Raw genomic sequence first — 6,000 nt, 5'->3', positions numbered from 1 at the left:
TCCATATATCTGAGCTATAAAGAACCGAATTTTGCCCAAATCTGCAGAACTGGGCCCTGTGCCCAGGAGAAAAAAAAATAAATTCCTTTTCCTGAGGAGTTATTAATCATAGTTTTTTTACTACTTAAAGGAAAGATGAACCTAAATCTGAATTTAAAGTATAATTTTCAAAGCAAGTGGAGGAAAAATAATAGGCCTCCACTCCACCATGGAAGTGGGGCCAATCATCTGGATCTCAGGAGATTTCAGTCCAAATTTTTACAGCTCTAGATTGCAGTTATGCATAGGGACATTATTAACATTTCCCATGCCTTCAGATGCATGCCTAGATTTAGAATAGCCTTGGTTAATTAGGCTGCAATGGCAGTTTAAATAACAGCTGGCTGTGCTACCACCTCCCCTTGTTCATATTCCTACTGTCAATCCCATACTGAGAAAACACAGCCGGGATCATATTGAGAAAATAAGAGCCCACGTCGTAAAAATGAGGGATTACTTTTTAGTTACCACCTACTGTCATCCCAGAAAAGGGCTCGATAAGTTGCAAAAAATACCCACTGTTGAATTTTCTGGCCTCTGATTCAAAGCCCAGGCAGGGAACTCGGTGAGGGGCTTCACCCCAAAGCTGGTGAATGTGGGGTAACACCTCTGTTATCAATCTGGAGAGCCTTGACTTAGCCCTCGCCCTGGCATGGGCTACAGCTGCAAGGAACCATGTTAGTCTGTGAATTTACATAGTCATCTGCTCTGTAAATGGAAGAATTTATATGATGAAGATCATAAACAGCCACGTAAATAAAAATTTTTAGCTTAATTACTATTCAGCTATAAAAATACCACAATTACAATAAAACCTACACACTATTATAATCACAGATTTTAAGTTCTTACAACACTGCATTCAAATTAGCCCTCAGCCAGATTAAATAGTCTACCTCATCTTAATTATTTTCTTTCTTAGGCTTAACATAATTTTCTCAGGTGCAATAGATAAAGACACCCAGCTTAATACTTGTTTCTTAAGAAATTCCAGTCATTTTGATGACTGGGGTGTATCAGAACACATGAGTTTAAAAGAGATAAAAAGCTTTATATCGATTCATTATATGTTTTACTAAGATCACTTTTACTAAATTGCCCCAGGATGGTTGTCAAGGTCCACAACTGTTGTTAACTTACACATGGGCCTGTTGCCAAAGTCAGTGGGAGGTTTGTATGTTGATAAGGTTAACTCCAGAAGGATTTAAAATTTCAAATTTAAAGAGAGTAAGATAATTTCCTAGGAAAAAACCCCAACTATTCTACATTTAGGATATCTGTTAAAAGACAGAGAAAAATACAGCATTGGACTTGTCTCATTATGCTTGTGTATCACAGTCAGTCACCGGTTGATTTACGTGTCACCATGAGCAATAAATCTCTCCACTTGTATATGTTTAAAAATTTGTCTTTCTTTCATGGTGCCTTTCTTCTGTAATTAATCTTATAGCAGAGAATAGATATAATTTCCCCTTCCTTGCATCAGCTCTCCGACACATTGTCATATTTTCACCACCTGAAGCAAGCGAGAGTTGTAAATGCTGGTGCTTGACAAACTGCCTCAGTACACAAAATAAAAGTAATGCCCTAACATTTCCTGATGGCATTTTATAAGATACTAGAAATATGATACTGTGGCTTGTTAAGTGCTAGATATTCAGCTGAATTCTTATAGGCAACTGGCAGAATTTTCTAAAATGTATGTCTAAGTGATGAATGTAGATATGAGTAACTGTCTGCTGAGTATTATATGTACTATACAACACTTTGACTCGAGCCAGTTAGAATAATGATGGTAAATGTAATGCACAGTATTTATTACCTCTGCTCATGAAGCAGAGATGTTCTCTTGTCAAACACACGTGTGTGTGCGGGGGGAGGGGGAGAAGGGGAATTTCCATTTGTTATTTAAATATTTTTGGAAAATGTTTGTAAAGTATGGCTGCAATGTGTGCCCAAAATCTGGAACTGCATGTGCAAAACTGGGCAGCTGCTTAGGCAATATGCAGTTTTCTGTTTGTTGGTATCTGTGTCCCATATGCAATATCTATTCCTCACGTGCATGTTCAATTAACAATTTTTTCATATCTTGTAAATTTGGCAGGCAGAACACTGGCAGATGAGTAAGAGAACTTAGTCCACTATGTCATTTTGTGGATTCTGAGCTTTTCCTTTTGTTTATTTTAGAGTAATTTATATAATTTCAGAGCCCTAACTGTGAACTAGGATCATGGTCTATGTGATAGTTTTGAGCCAGTGTGAATGTGAAGATCTGGGTAACTGCATTTGGCAAAAAACTATGACAAACTGATAATTATTGAATAATTAATAAGCATCAAATTCTTTCCTGACATAAATCAACATAATAGTTGGTTTCACCTGAGGATTTGGTCCCATTACATGAATATAAATCTGCTTCAGGGCAATAGTAAAATCTTCCTGGAAGATATTTTTTAAAAATAATTTTTGGAAGACCTTTTAGACTTAGCTTCAGGAAACAGCTGCATCAGAACACCTTTAAGAGGTTACAGAAGTGAGGAAGAGAGAGATGTGAGTGGTAGGCTGAGGGCCAGGTAGGTTGGGAGCTACAAACTGGCTTTGTTGCTGCTCAAATAACATGTGTTCTCCTGGCTGCAGTGGGCTTTTCCCAGTGCCCTGTTTCCACAGAGTCTCTCAGACATTCACTCATCCCAAAGAGAAAGGCAAAAATTCTGTCAAAGCTCAGTAGCTACCATAGAATGGGCTGAGGCTGCAAGAGCAGCACAGATTCCACAGGAAGATCCTTGCTGGCTTGGGAAGACTCTGCTGGTATTCAGATGTGCTCTGTGGAAACTACTCACACTGTTTGAGTGACCAGAGACAGTCTAATTCCTGAAGCCCTGGGGGCTGAGGTCGATTGCAGAAAGTGAATTTTTCTGGACCTATCTGCCTAAGATTTCACAGTTCCCTCACATTTCTTAATCCCAAATGAAGAAGGTTCTGAAGTCTCTGCATATCTTGCCCTATGCATTTTTACACATATAGTGAATACCCTTTGGAGCAACCCTTTGGAAATTGTTGCTTTTCACTGCTGTTAGAGCTGTCTTCTCCCCACGTTCAGTGTTCTTGTCACTAAAGAAAGCTCAAAAGCAGAGACTTGTTACTTTACCCTAAAATCACAAAATACTTCAGCACAGAAAGCTCAGTTAAATCCTGATCCCATGCTCACTCTGTGTTCGCTCTGTTGGATAGTGAGGGCTGAGCACAGGCTTATGTGTTTGCAGAATAAGGGATCATACCTTTGTAACCTTCCCAAAACTGAACAAGTGAGAACAATAACATTGTAGCCTTAATTTTTTTTTTAATTTTCTTTTTATTCTTTCAGCATTCAGTATATAAAAAAATCTTTGATGGGTGAAGCTTCTTAAGGAAAACCACCCTGCTCCAAAAGGCAGCTGTCCCTCTTGGGGGGGCATAAAAGTTTACATGGAGAAAAGAGCTGCTGCAGTCTTTGTCAAATGTCTTCTTCTTACCTGTAATTCTGATGTGTATCGTGTAAATATGTATTTAGGATTGTTGGTTTCTAAGCAAATAATGCTGATCTAATGAACTAGAGAGGTTGCTATAGTTTATCACATATGTCTATATTTATAAGAAGGATGATTTGCCCTAGAGACTGTAAGTGCACTTCAGAAATGTGTGTGCCAAGAAAAAGATGCATCAGGTGTGTGACAGCATGAATGGGTGGCAATTGTGTAGTAAAATACTATTTTTTTGTTCAAGAAATACTATTGCACATGGTTTCAATGCACCCAAAGGCACAAGTCCATATGGCTGATTAATAATCTACAAAGATATGTTAGGAAAAGGATCTCCATTTGGAGTTGTTACTGAATCCTAGAATGGTTTGGGTTGGAAGGGACCTTAAAGCCCATCTCATTCCACCTCCTGCCATGGGCAGGGACACCTTCCACTAGCCCACATTGCTCCAAGCCCTGTCCAACCTGGCCTTGGACACTTCCAGGGATGGAGCAGCCACAGCTTCTCTGGGCAACCTGTGCCAGGGCCTCCCCACCCTCACAGGGAAGAATTTATTTCCTAATATTCAATCTAACCCTGCCCTCTGGCAGTGGGAAGCCATTCCCCCTTGTCCTGTCCCTCCATGCTGCTCTAAAATGTCCCTCTCCATCTTCCTTGTTCCAGTCACTGTAGCTGTCCAATCAGAGCTTTAAAGCAAACCTTTCTTAAAACTCATACAAAGAGCAAAAAGTCAAAAACCTCCATCCTCTTGGATTTTGGATCCAGCAAGAGTCCCTAAGGAAACAGAAAAGCAGTGCTTTTGAATGAAATGCCAGAGCATCCTGGTCAGATATCCGTGGGAATGCAGCAGGGTCCAGGTGCAAAGTTGGCTGCAGATTTGCTGCCTGTCTCAGGAGGTTCTGTTCAGTCCTGCTGCACTTGCACTGCTTTGAATTCTTGAACAAAAATTTTTAAAAGCCCTGTTGAATATCAAAGGGTTTTACATGCCCTTCTGACTACGAAACCCTTATGTAAAGACAGGCAAATTCTCCTTCTCCTTCTTTGCTAATGGGATCAATGAGCAACAGAGTTAAAAAAGAAATAAAGAAACCTCATTAATTGAATGACTTCTGTTAGAAAGAAAATCAGTGAAATACTCATTGTCCTTAGGGTCACACAGTAAACATGTGACAAGGCTGGGGACAAGTTCTCTGTGCTCTGTCAACCAGCCCAGCCTCATTCAAGTAAAACAAAGCCACCTGCATCAGCCAGAATAAAGAATGGATCTTTTTATAGCAGAAACCACAGGGCTTCCCAGATAGACATTTGAAAACTATTATCACAGATTGCCTTGGAAAATAGAAATAGATAACTAAGAGGTGCCTTGATTTACCTTTATTTGTACACAGGGCATTTTTCTAAACCTTGGAATTTTTTTCGCAGTGTTTTTATTTTCTTAAGATTATTTTAGGATAAAAATTCATGTATTTGGCAATCACTAATCATTCCCTTCTGAATTCTTACAGGAATGTAATGTATTACCAGTCTTTCCAGGTGCAGTTGGACTTAAACATTTGCCCCTACGTTAGATTATTAGATGATTACTTGCTCTAAAAACAAGATGTTAGGAGCTGGTTTTACAACTTCCTGCTGCAAGGAGAGTGGGGTTGCTTGGCTGAGTAAGGACCATTCATACCATGAGAGGTATAAAATGTCCAGTCTGTGTATTTAAAGTATTTTATTTTGCAAATATTGAAAACAGTTTGTTCCCTATTTCTAAAAGCACCTAGCCAGTCTGAAGGAAGATAGTTAGGAAATAACATTAATAATACCTGCTGTAGATAGGGCATGTTTTGATTATACTATTATAAATACCATTATAATTTATTGCATTTGACTTTTTTTTTGTATAACAGTGGGATGTAATTGCAGGGGATATTTATTTAGGGGGAAATGGTAATATAAATTAAACCTTTCTAAATTGCATGGATAAAGGGATGCACAGACCTCTTTGTAATGACAACATGCTCAAGAGTCTCATGAGTAACCATGGATTTTAGGGTCCCAGATAAGCTAAACTGTAATAATCTCCTAAAAGATACTTCAGTGATTCATTCATTTAAAGGCAGATACATAAAATTCTCTGTGTCTACAGTTTAAAGGAATGCAAAAAAAAAATTAATTCCAAGTTCAGGTTTTGAATAAAGGGGCCTGTGCTGTCTATTCTGTTTACAATGGCTTGTGCTTTGTGAATACATATCAAATGTTGTAATATATTTTTATTACATAGAGTTAATGGTTCATACAAAGTGACATATATAAATAAATACATACTATAAATGTATATTGTGATTTTGTTAATTCTACTGTTAATGAAATGTGATTATGATAAATGAATTGGTGTGAGCTATTTTTTCATATAAAATCAATGTTTTAAAAAGTCTGTTTCAGTTCATTGTTGCA

The sequence above is a fragment of the Manacus vitellinus genome, unplaced genomic scaffold (assembly GCF_001715985.3).
Source record: "Manacus vitellinus isolate BGI_N305 unplaced genomic scaffold, ASM171598v3 scaffold_40_pilon, whole genome shotgun sequence".
In the NCBI taxonomy this organism is placed as follows: domain Eukaryota; kingdom Metazoa; phylum Chordata; class Aves; order Passeriformes; family Pipridae; genus Manacus; species Manacus vitellinus.
This window is presented reverse-complemented; position numbering follows the sequence as displayed.